Genomic DNA, 13,491 nt, shown 5'->3' with positions numbered 1-13,491 from the left:
GGAGATATTTGTAGATCTTTCTCCTTAGACAAAGACCCTAGAATCACACATGCTTCTTCTCTGGAGTTTAAGAAGAGTTTTGTCTCAAACTGTGATCAGATATACCAAGTGTGCAGTCTTATTAGTTCCAATATGAACTTTTAATAGGCCTACTTATAAGTTGATACTTAACTGAGATCTCAATATGAACTCACGATTCATTTTATAGCTCTTTACTCTTATTGTGTCTATTTTATTTCTCCTCAAAGGAATTTTAGGAGATCCTCTGGAGTTTCCGAAGAGATCTCAACCATGTCTCAAACTGTGCTCAGATTTGCCAGGACGGCAAAGTCTACTCAGTAGATCTCAGTGTGAATTCAAACATTTCTCATCAAATCATTCATTAGGAATTTTAAGGAGAAACATCTGAGACAAAGTTGATACTTAAGTGAGATCTCAATATTTCTCACAAATCTTTCAAGACCAAATTATCTGAACTATTGTATATTTTAATTTTATAGCTCTTTACTCTTGTCAACTCAACAGTTTTTGTGAAAGACTACGTCTGGATCGGAGCATAAATAGATGCTCTTATCCTCTTTCTGGGTCGATATTTCATCTGGTAACGTTAGGCAGTTTTGAATTATATGCTGTTTAAAGGAAAACTGTCGCCAAAATGCAACCAAGGGTCTTTTTGTTAATCTACCCGAGGCAAACTTTTGTTTAAAAGCATAATTAGAATGGAAACGCCACTTTTAAGTTTGACCGTATTTTCGTTTTCGAGTGCTTGGGGCACTTCTATGATAGCATCAAAAATCACTATTTTTAAAACACTAAGAAGGCTCGACACAACATGAAACTTTGCTCGAAGTATCACCAGAGGCTCTACACATGAACTCGAGCATTGAGAACATTGTTTGTGTACACAGAGTTTACTAAAAAGAAAGGTTTTGAACAACTCACTGTAGCTGTGTCCACCAGCATTTTGACAGTCAATAAAGTCATGAATAATGGACCCTAGGTTGCATTTTGGCGACAGTTATCCTTTAATGTTGATGATCACATTATAGTGTACATGTGCGTAAGCAATGCTTCTATCGCTTGTTTCTGCTGCTTCTTTGCCTGGTTTTTGATCAGGAGATTCTGTATTCTTTCAGAAGATGTGTATTAGCGCCCCCCTACTGTGTAAAAGTGAAAACATGGATTGCCGGGAAATTCCGTCAAAGAGCAATACAATTTTCTTCACAATTCAACATTACTGTAATGCCGACCTTCAGGAATCAACAGAAATGCATAGTAAAGGAAAATCACAAACCTCCTTAAAATTACAATTGTTTCTCCCAGACAGCTCCTGAATATTAGGCCCCAATAATTTCATCCTCAGAAATGTCTCAATCTGTGCTCTGATTTGCCAAGACACCAAAGTCTGCAAAAAAAAAAAAAAAAAAAAAAAAACGAGATTTCAATATGAACTCAAACATTTCTCATCAAATTGTTACAAGACTAAACTATCTGAGCTATGCTAGTTCATTTTACAACTCTAACTAGTCAACAATTATTTAACAAGTCAATGCATTTGTGCCTAAATGGAATTTTAGGAGAAACATCTGAGACAAAGTTGATACTCAAACGAAACAACTTATAAACTAGGTAGTACATTTTCTTTGTTGTTATGGTGTTATCAGTGTTTCCTGTGTGGTTTGATCAGCTCTTTCTTTGGGTTACTGAACTGACAGGCCACTACTGCCATCCCTAGGAAGAAGATCTCTCAAACACACACACACACACACACACACACAAAGTGTCTATACCTAGGCAAGGCAGAAAGCGTACATGTGAGCATTATGATGATGAGAGGGTGGTACCACTGCAAGATCATGTGACTCAATTCACATGCCAGTTACAATTATATAGAGGATGGAACATAAAATATGAGATAAGATGTAAAACCTGCTGCGGTTTTTGTAGCACTGTTATTTGTCATTCCAATAAAACCCAGTGAAAACTGAAACTTGAGAGAGAGAAAATAAAGTCTACAATCTAAGCTCCTCCAACAAAATCTGTTTTTAAACTCTCTCTCTCCCACACACACACACACACACACACACACACACACACACGTACACACACAAAGGCAACTAGGTATGTAAATTGGATGCTCTCTCATGCAAATTATTTTCTGGTTATTAAAAACCAGCAAAGGTTGTTTGGAAAATCTGCCACTCTAGTGGGTTTCACTGTTTCAGAGCGTGTTAGAGAACATTTAAAGGGATAGTTCACACAAAATAAAAAGTCTCTCATTATTTATTTTTGCCCTCTTGTCATTTCAAACCTTTTCAATGCTCTTTCTTCCATGGAACAGAAAAGAAGATTTTCGGCTGGATGTTCACAAGTGAAACGTGTTGCAAAAAATTACCTAAAAATCTACCGTGACAGTATCCATATGGCTTGTTTGCTATATTCCAAGTCATCTATAGTTATATGATAACTTTTATGGTGCAGTTTGTAATTTTTTAGAGCTTGATTGTGGCCACCACTCACTTTATTGTATGCAAAGGACAGCGTGACCATTCTGCTAAACTTCACCTTTTGTGATTCACAAAATAAAGTACCACTGGTTTGGAACTTCATGAAGGTGTTCCATTTTTGGGTGAACTATCACTTTGAAGTCAATAACTCAGCATCTGATTGAAACATGGGTTTTCTTGCTCTTATAGAATTACACAAAGCATGACATACAGCAGAGCATAAAATGCTTTGAAACATCCCTCTCTCTCTGTTGCTGTCACATATCAATTGTGAACAGCTCGATGTCAAGGGACTCCACCAATCTCATCATGGTCTCGGTCTGTCAGTGCTTACAAAGCAAAATTATTGCTTGTCACTGGATATTTACAGGGGTTGGACAATGAAACTGAAACACCTAGTTTTAGACCACAATAATTTATTAGTATGATGAAGGGCCTCCTTTTGCGGGCTAATACAGCATCAATTCGTCTTGGGAATGACAGATTCAAGTCCTTCACAGTGGCCAGAAGGATTCTGAGCCATTCCTCTTCCAGAACAGTTGCCAGATCTCAATGTGATGCTGGTGGAGGAAAACGTTTTCTAACTTGCTCCTCCACAATACCCCAAAGTGGCTCAAAAATATTTAGATCTGGTGACTGTGCTGGCCATGGGAGATGTTCAACTTCACTTTCATGTTTATTAAACCAGTCTGTCACAAGTCTTGTATTGGAGTATTATCATGCGGATACACAGCACTCCCTTCAGGGTACAATGTTTGGACCATTAGGTGCACATGGTCCTCCACAATGGTTCGGAAGTCCTTGGCAGTGACGTGCCCATCAAGCACAGTAGGGAATGTCATGATATTGCAGCCTAAATCATCACAGATCCACCCGTGTTTCATTCTGGGCAGCAACAGTCTGGATGTTCAGCCTCTTTGGGTCTTCTCCACACCGTAACTCTCCCAGATGTGGGAAAGACATTGAAGATGGACTCATCAGAGATCAATACATGCTTCACATTGTCCACAGCCCAAGATTTGCACTGTGGCACCAGTAAAACCGACATTTGGCATTAGCACGAGTGACCAAATGTTTGGCTTTGGAGCTCCCGACCAACAGTTTTGGTGGGAACAGGAGAGTCGAGTTGTGCATTTTATTCTGCAATGAATTGGGCAGCTGTGGTTTTTGGATACAATCCGGGTTAGTACCTGGATATCCCTTTCAGACAGCTTCTTGCGTTGACAGTTACTCCTGTTAGAAGTGGTTCTTCCTACGTGGTGGTATACCGACATTACCAAGGTGAAGTGTGTGTAAGGCTGGCCAAGGACTTGAGAATAGAGTTAAATTTTCTCATTCAAACCACTGACTTCTGATAGAGGGAAAAGCTGTGTATAACTGCTTGTCTAGGATCAGTTTTCTCCGTAATAATAGCATATTGGCGAAACAGATTTGGAGATTGCGCTCTTGAGAGCATCAAAGGTTTCTGTTTACTATATGTGTTTTGAAGCGTTGAGCAATGCAGCCAATTACAAACATATCTGTTGAGTTCTTGAACGCAATGGCCAATCAGACGTGTTTAAGTTAGAATCCCCTCACCACTCAAAACCCCAGCGTTTTTGTCCAGTGCCGGGTTCTGCACACTCGCAAATCATCTCGTTATAAATTAACTTAGAACAAGCAAAGTGTAGACATGTAGGATAAATAAGAGATCCATTGTGCAGTCAGCTTAATTGATTAGCGGAAACTTTGTGAGATCGCAATGAATTGAGATGAGTGACAGCTTTTTAGTAGTGATTATAAAGGGAGCGCTCTTTGCACCCTTTCTAGGCGAGATGCAGTATAATACATTCAGAATTTGAAGAAAACTTATGCTTTGCTGTATTATGTAAGGCATTGGTTATTTATTATTTGAACTGGCTGCCATGCCAAATCACGCATACAGCATGCTTGCTCTTCTGTTCAAATTATAGTGCTTTGTGAACAAAGCCACTTTAATAACAAATAATTTGTCAAGAGCGTTTATGTTGGGGTGTGTGTGGTTGTTGATAGGCGAGACGTAACTGTTACAGTAAATCAGTGTAGATTGGCCACCAGGCCGCACATATATAGGTGTGAAACCTCCAAAACTATATTGGCCAGTGTTTCAGTTTCATTGTCCAACCCGTTTGTCCAGAAGGCTTTAACCACACAGAGCGCTTGCTTTTTGTTGTGTCTTCTGTCCATGGATTGACCATTGACCTCTATGTGCCACTATAAGAGAAAACGTTCAGAGGCATGACAGCTCTGGAAAGGTAATATATAATATTGAAGTTTATTTGTGTATCCAAATCAAGTTAACTCATATTTCAATGTTATAAAATCTAGATCTAAATCCAAATTGAACCGTTTTTGTAGCTAAAATGTATATAGTGTTTGAGACATGTGTATGACAATGTGTGGCCATCAGTAGTTTTGAATGAATACAGTTTTGTTTATCTGTGTTTATATAAGCTTTAAACAAAATCTCCAGAATGTCTTATGAGCTGGAGTGCCTTTGAAACTACATTAACAGAACATCATACATTACAGCAGATGTGTCGAATTTTCACATTCTGCTTTTTTCATGTGGAAAGGCTTGCAGATGAGTGGGACATTTCTATGCAGCCTTCGCTCCATTACAGGATCATATCATTGGACATGTCACCCATCTAAGTGTGTGAAACCACAGTGGCGCTGTGACATTTTCACAAGATGAACAGAATCGAGGCCCTGAGTTTCTCCTCAAAGGCTCTGACTGAAAACCCCTTATATTTTAGCATGTGTTTACCGCAGGAAGCTGTCCCACAAACGAAAGCCAATGTAATGCTTGTACTGGCTTTGATTCATCCAAAAAAAAGTTAATTAAATGTCAACATCCTCGTCGCTCTTTATTTTCTGTTTTCTTTTAATTTGCCTCGTTCTTTCTGCTTGGTTTGCTGGTGTATCATTATATCTGGCACTCATTTAATGTTTACACCTCAATGATCCGATATTTACGTAGTTGTGGAGAGTGAACTGAAGTTGCCGCGTTGCCAAATCGATGACACATTTTCAAAATGTTCAGGCGGTTTCTGCAGCACATGACACTGAGGGAGTGGGCTGAGTGTGAGTGGAAACACACACACACAGCTCTTTTGAATACTGCCATCTGCTTTCAGCACTACAGTGGCATCAAACTCATATACATGATCAGTGTTGCAATGTTTGTACGGTGGAAACATGTCAACAATGCACCACAAATTCATAAACAGAATCAGAAATAGTACTGAGGATGATTCGCATAAATCATAGTAAAATTTTGCACAAAATCAAGGACCTATAAACATCTAATGGACCAATAAATGTAGTCAGCAAATCAGCAACCAGGAGCAAATGGAGTCTAGGCGGTGCAGTATGAATATATATATATGTATGCTTAATATGCATGCACATGACATCACATTATGTACATTTTTAAAGTAAATTCAGTTTACTTAGGCTATATAAATATAGGCTTGTTCAAAGCTGTACTTATAGAAGATAAACAAATATTTTGGATAGTTAAACCAATTATGGTAAAGAAGGTCCAGGCACATGTGTGTTGATATAATTTATCCTTAGGTTGCCTGCAAGTGTAAATTCAAGGCCTCCTAGAAGAAATGTTCTTTTATTGAGTTTATGACACCAATGTAAAATAGTGTTGCCTTTTTGAAATGCACTTACTTTTGTTTTGTCTTCAGTCAGGGAGATTCTATCATCCTGATATTGGATTTTGAGGTGAATTGAGTTGGTTTTTGGGGCGAGATGTGAGTGAGTTCTTAATGGAAGCTGTGAGGAAGTGCGGTGACGGTCCTTACCAGAATCCAGTCGTGACTCACTCAGACAGGGGGTGACAGAAACATGGCACCCAGGAGACTAACACACACATCACCCTCCCTTACTGGAGCACCACTGACGCATCGCCATCACTGCCTGCCCAGACCTGCTCTCTTTCAGCTTCTCTCCATCTTCCTCTGCTGTCTTGGAGTCGAGAGTTTTCCATCGTCTCCATATGTCGGTTGTATCTCTGTTGCTTTACTCCTTTCATGAAGGATCTGGCCAAGAAATGAGCAGCAATTAAGTTTACTCTGAAGTCATTTTCAGAGTGTGTTTGTGATTGTACTGGAGCCAAACTCAAAGGAAAGTTTTATTGATCAGAGACCTATTGACGATCAACAACTGTATGTTTCAGATGTTCCTCCTATAAAGTAAGTTAAGCAAATGGGAGTATAGAGCTAAAAATAATGAGGACATAACTCATGTTTGATGAGAAAATATTTCATATTCATTTTGAAATCTGATAACTAATTTCAGACTTCTGTCTCTAGGAAAATAAGAGCATAGCTTGTGACATTGTTGGGATGTCTACTAAAACTGAAAAATCTGGAAAGCAGGAGACTAAAAGTCTCCATTTGCTCAATTGAATTGTCTGTTTTTGTTTGAGATATTAAGAGATCATATTATGAGATATTAGAGATCTCATTTTATGATGTCTGAGATCATATAAAGATATCCAACAATAGATATTTCTTAACTATGGGTTGGAATATGTGAGCGCATTTTAAGGCATTGTTTCTTCTGAAAGTCTAAAAAAGAAACATACAATTAGTAGACCTTTTTCTCAGAATCAAAAGCGGAGTAAAATTTTGCAAAAAATCTGTTTTTTCAATTTAATTGTTGTCCAAGAGAAACTGAAAAAAAAAAAAATTTCTCATAGTCATTAGAATTACTTTCAATTAATTATAGTTGTTTAAGAGCAACAATTGAGATGTTCGAGAGATCTAATTTTCTAAGGTTTGAGATTTCATATTAAAAATATCAATGGATTCTTCCTTAGTGTAGGTTGGTAATTTTGAGCACATTGTTGAGATCTCTTATGAAAGTCTAAAAGGAAAGTTGTGGAATTATTAGGTTCTTTTTCTCAGGGTCGCAATATAAACAGCATTAGCAAATTAATCTAATTTATTTGCTCTCAACTTAATCTCATTGAGGATATTAAAGAAATCTCAATTGCAAAAAAAGATTATCACACTGTAAAAAATGATATGATCAATGAGTTATGACAACATTTTTACATTGCTTTAACTCATCAAAATAAGTTGCTTTTTTATAAGTTATATAAGATTCAACTCATTTTTTAAGTCAGTTTAATGTAATTTAAACTGAAATTATCCAAGTTTATTTTACTTAAAAATGTTAAGCCAGCAACCTTTTTTTAACAGTGCACTGTAAAAAATACTGTTGTTTTAAATTAAAGTAACCTTATTGCCTTAATTTTAAGTTAATTGAAATGTATTAAAAAAAAATGAGTTAATACAATGAAGGAGATTGGTTTAATCAACAGTAACTCAAAATATTATGTTATCTGAACCACATCAATTTTACAGTGTAGAGTCTTTTCCCCCTTCCATTGCTGTCTAGAAAAAATCAACTGAAACATTAAGGAGATCTCACTTGTGATTTCTCATTCCTCTGAGTGTTGTAGGAGAATATCTGTTCATCTCAACCTGTCTAGTCTTTGATGCCGTATATCTCCTGCTTCATTCCTGTGGACTCAACACAACCCAATGGCAGATGCCTCGCAGGGCCCTCGTTGCTGTCAGTGATTGATCCCCTTGTTTTTATCCGCCGTAATTAAACATTTAGAGCCATGCACTCCCTGTTGCTCAATGTAATTTCCTCTGAATTCAGAAGTCTCGCAGCCCAAGAAATCTTTATTATTGGCAATGAACCCAGCGCGATAATGAGCCAATGGGATGAAACACCCAGTTTAGCACACTCTAGTTACCATTTCTAAGCAGAGGAGGGGACCGCTCGATTTGTTCGCAGCACTATGGAGTCATTCCCGAAAGAAACAGACGTGTTTGCATTAACGCAAACACTGCATGGGGAAAATAAGTGTTTTTCTGTGCATGCTTTGCTTTAAATGGACAGCTGGTTTTGTAGTAGCAAACTGCACAATAATGACCTAAGTGAAATAAAGTAGTGCAGAAAAAAATAAAGGTAACGAATAACAAATTGAGGACCAGCTGTGTCTCAAAACGTGTATTGTTTAGAACAGTGAAGGTATTGCCTCAATACGCATGTAAAGATTCAATACCTTTGCTAATAAGTGTGAAAAGCACACTAATCATTTCCCAGTTTCCCCCGCTGTGCTTTTTGAGAAAGCAGGTCACGGTTTTTAGACCCATTTAGAACGCAGTCAAAACAAAAAGATAGTTTACGTCTAGTATTTACATGTTTAGTCTATCGATTTTTGTTTAAAAGCAATAATCTACCCACAAATGAAAATTCTATCATTATTTTCTCACCCTTGTGTTGTTCCAAACCTGTACGAGTTTCTTACTTCTGTGGAAAATTAACGTTCGTCCATTATATGGACCAAAGCTACAATAGAAGTCCATTGGAAACCGAACCAAGACATGAGGGTGAGTAAATGACAGAATTTTTGGCTGTACTATTCCTTTAAGAAAACTTTTATGTTCACATCTGATCTTGTCAGAGAAGAAAAAATCAAGTAATTTGTTACACTGACTGAGTAACTGACTATCATACATGTTTACATGAGGCTACTGTGATAGAATTGATTACTTACCCTATTTAAAATATCCATTCTTTCAAAGACACCGATTTATTGTACTAGTCAGACAAAACTTCTCTCATAAATGATTTACTCAATGAACATTTGAGTTGTTGATTGTGCTTGAGCTGAGTGGATCATTACAGTACATCCACTCTACAGCTTCTAGAGTCATCAATGGCTTATAAAAACATATGTCTGCTGTAATTCCACATGTCCACAGTTCTCTGTCCCACCCAACATCGCCCTCCCCCCATTGCTTATGCATTAATAATATTAGGGCAAATTTGATGCTTCAGTTCAGGGGAAGCATTACTCATTTAAGGAGTGCATGGCACTATCTGTCTCTATCTTTCTCAGTGTGGGGCCTAATGGCTCTGATTGAACTCCAAATTCAATTTAGACAGGATATTACTGTTACATGAGCTCTCCTCAACAATGCCATTTCCCTTGCTTACACAGTACATTACCCAGTAAAGCTCGGCCTTTCCTGCTAAAACAAAACCAGAAAAATGAGAGAACAAAAAGAAAACGACTTTTCCATCTCGCAATGGCGATGATTGTCGGTTTCCAACTGTATTTAACGCTAACGTCTTGAAATCTCATGGCGGAGTGAGCTGAATCTATTTTCATTACCTCGCTAGTGTCCATCTCTCAGAAAAACTGTAAAACCGCACCTGTCACAAACGTGAATCGCGATTTTGTTTCTCATATTTTCGTTCTGGCGGCTGGAGGAAAATAACTTTAGGCATCTTACATAAAACTCCTGATCGCTACCATCAAGGACTGACTGTCATTCTTGCAAACCATGCAGTTTTGCAATGGCCAACTGGTGAGTTGAACTGCACAATATAGCCAATTCATGAGTTCACATGTCCATCTGATCCTTGAAAGTGGTAAAGGTAAACAGATTAGCGAGGGTAAAAAGATCTGGCTTGCTGTGTGTAAAGGAGGAGCTCATGCATGAGACGTGACTCAAGCTCTGTGATGCTCCTTCTGGATTCATTCATAGTTCATGTAAAGTAGTCGACGTATTAAAATAAAGGTGGAGTAAATTAAAAATTAATTACTTAATTCACTGATTCAAAAGATTTGAAGTGTCAAAATTGTAATAATATTTCAGTTACCAACTATTGGCAATAGAAATATTCAATTAAACGTACAGTAAATTAATTCCATGAATAATCAAATCCAATTTCTTTAATCAGTTCATTGAAAGAACAGTTTGAATGAATTCCTTTGGAAGGAATCAAACATACCAACTGTAACACCATTTTGCCAGTGAAGTTTAAATCATAGAGGCTATTAAAATAGCTTAACACTCATGAGTCGAGGAGATGAGGAATCGCAAAAAAATCTAATAATAGGAAACTCACCAAAACCGTGCATTAAAATAGATACTCGCGATGTTACTAAATTTTAGCTAAAACCATAATGTATATATTGGGAATCTTCATTTGAAGAAAGATTCTGACCTGAATGAAAAGCTTTTGAGGTAGATTTCCAATTTCCAATTGTATTTGAAACCACGTGCCAACATGTACTGAATCTATTTTCATTCTCCTCCTTCATCACATAGGTGAAACCATCTGAGGTGAGGACAGGAATCCTAGAAACTCCATGATCATCACCTTCACAGAGAGATCAGACACCTCTGATGATCACACCACCCCGTCCTCTCTGGACATCACAGATGTGAATCCATAGGTAAATGTGTCTCTCATCACTCCCCACAGTCAAGAATAACGGGTAATGAGGGAAGGTGACATCTTTAAGCACCGTGGGTCCCTGCGGTGCCGTGTGAATGAGGCTCTCTAAGATCGTCACGGCCCATTGTGCTGGCCGAGCCCGGCGAGTTGCTTACAGACCAGTCCGCCACTGATTATTTTAACAAATAGCATTCCTATTCAAGTCAACAGAAAGGTTTCCAATGACAGCTCGCATGACAAAAGGTCAGGGGCAGGCTGCTTGCCGTTAATTAAGTAAAATTGGTGAATGTCAGAACTACAAAGGTCAACGTTAATCCACGGCATTGTCTCATCTCCTCAGGTTTCATCCAATGGGTTGGGGGCGGGGGGGGGGGCTTCTTGCCAGATATTAAACAAGCTTAATTCATTCAGGACTATTTAAAGATTAATGCAGCTATGCAGGTCCAACCACACAGTCAGCACATACTCATTGAAACAATCACATCTTACAGTCGTGCCCGTTGCTGGCCAGAGACTTTTAGGTGAAGCTGCCAACCTGATCATTTAATTATCTGCACTGTTTGCATTGGTTTTGTTGAGTGTGCAATTTGACTGCAGCGTAGGAATGCATAGATTATATAGCTATTAATTATTAGGGCTCATAATATATTGGCTGACATAAAAAAAATTATTATATTTACGCATTAAGTGAAATCGGGCATTAAAGTATAATTCGCTATAAAACATATGTTCAAATGCTTGGGGTCAGAAAGAAAGGCACGTTAATTTGATCGAAAGTTACAGTAAAGACATTTATAATGCTACAAAAGATTTCCATTTCAAATAAATGCTGTTGAATTTTCCACAAAAATATTAAGCAGCAAGACGGTTTTCTACATTTATGATAATAAGAAATGGAGCAGCAAATCAGCATATTAGAATGATTTCTGAAGGATCATGTGACACTGAAGACTGGAGTAATGATGATTTGCCAATAAATTACATTTTATTGACAAAACTGTTTTACTGAGATATATATATATATATATATATATGTAGATATATATATATATATATATGTGTGTGTGTGTGTGTGTGTGTGTGTGTGGTTAGTGACATAATCTATTACATTCACATTTTAGATAATATAATCTGACTACTTTATGATTATTTTTAGATTACATTTCTACTCTAACGTTCCCCTAACATTACATTCTAACATTCCCCTAACGTTACATTACGGGGGATGTTACGTTACTGGAAGATGTAACATAATATAATGTAACGTAATATAATATAACGTAATATTTGTGCATGTTAAGTAATCATGTAATCAGTAAAATGTAGTCTGATTTTACAACATAATATAATCTAATTACAAGTATACAATTTTTGGAATCTGATTACGTAATCCAGATTACAGTAAAGGAGTCATAACTATAACATTCCTATCAACCAATCAGATTTTATATCATTTTTGGAATCTGATTACATAATCCAGATTACATAATCATTTATTACCCAGCTGACTACAAAGAGAAGTTAACCAACAGTTTGCTTGCCACTCTGGACACACACAAATCTCCAGCTGTGATTTTACATTACAGTAATGTAATCAACGCAGTACCTGCGGCTTCAACAGCTAGATGTGAGACTATACGGTATGTTGTCAATTAAGAGAGAGAGGTTTATTGCAGGTCGGGTCAAAAGCAGCAGTTACTGATCGCGCGCACAGCCGCGCCGTTCCAAAGACACTGTTGTGCAGCTGGAAGCAGCGCTGCCTTTGAGGAGACCGTGCATTAACTTGTCAGGAGATCTGACAATCGTACAATGGCATCGTACCAGCTGCCAGCGAGCACTCCGCCGCTCCAAATCTAATTTCCATTACAATTAAAACCCTCGCCGATGGATTGAGGACGATGTTTGCGCTGCAGGGGTCTAATACGGCCTCTCTCACAGTTTGATAATGTGGCGATCCAGGTGGCTTCATACAGGCCCCCAACCCCTCCGCCAAACTGAACACACCAAAAGCACAAGCACACCGTAGGGCTTAGGTGGTTCTACAGCCAAATGCTTTCCCAGAAGGTGTGTCTGTGTTTGTGTTCTCCCAGAGGTTATGTGTTCATTGCGTTCATTAAAAAGCTTTTTTTACAGCGTGAGAGCTTGAAGGAGCGACATGGCTTAGTTATCTCACCGTTGTGTATCACATAGATCCTGCTCTGAATATTACTCCTGTCCATCATATTCAGTCAAAGCATTCAGCCTGGGATTCTGTGAAGGCTGCACCGCCACACTTTTTAATGATTTAACCAAGTTCGATGCATCAATCTACTTTGTTGGTCCTAGAACAATGTTTCTTTAAACCAATCAGCTGTAGGTTTAGGGGCTGGAAGAACATTCCTATCAACCAATCAGATTTTAGCATTATTTGCAGTAGGGATGCACAGATATAAACATTATTTTTCAATGTTCATTATTGTACAATTACAACATTATTAACAATTATTTTCATGTTACGAAGGTTAACCGATTAATGAATGCTATTAAAAATCGATATACTAAATCTATGCTATAAAAAAAACACTAAACTAAAATCAAAAGTGAATTTAGGCACCGCAACATTATAATGTACAGTATGAAAACATTAATATTAATTTTGAGATTTGCAAAAATTACATTTAACTACTGTATGACATTT

Source organism: Abramis brama (assembly GCF_963993115.1).
Source record: "Abramis brama genome assembly, chromosome: 24".
NCBI classification, from domain to species: domain Eukaryota; kingdom Metazoa; phylum Chordata; class Actinopteri; order Cypriniformes; family Leuciscidae; genus Abramis; species Abramis brama.
The sequence above is the reverse complement of the archived record's forward strand: the minus strand, read 5'-3'. Positions refer to the sequence as shown.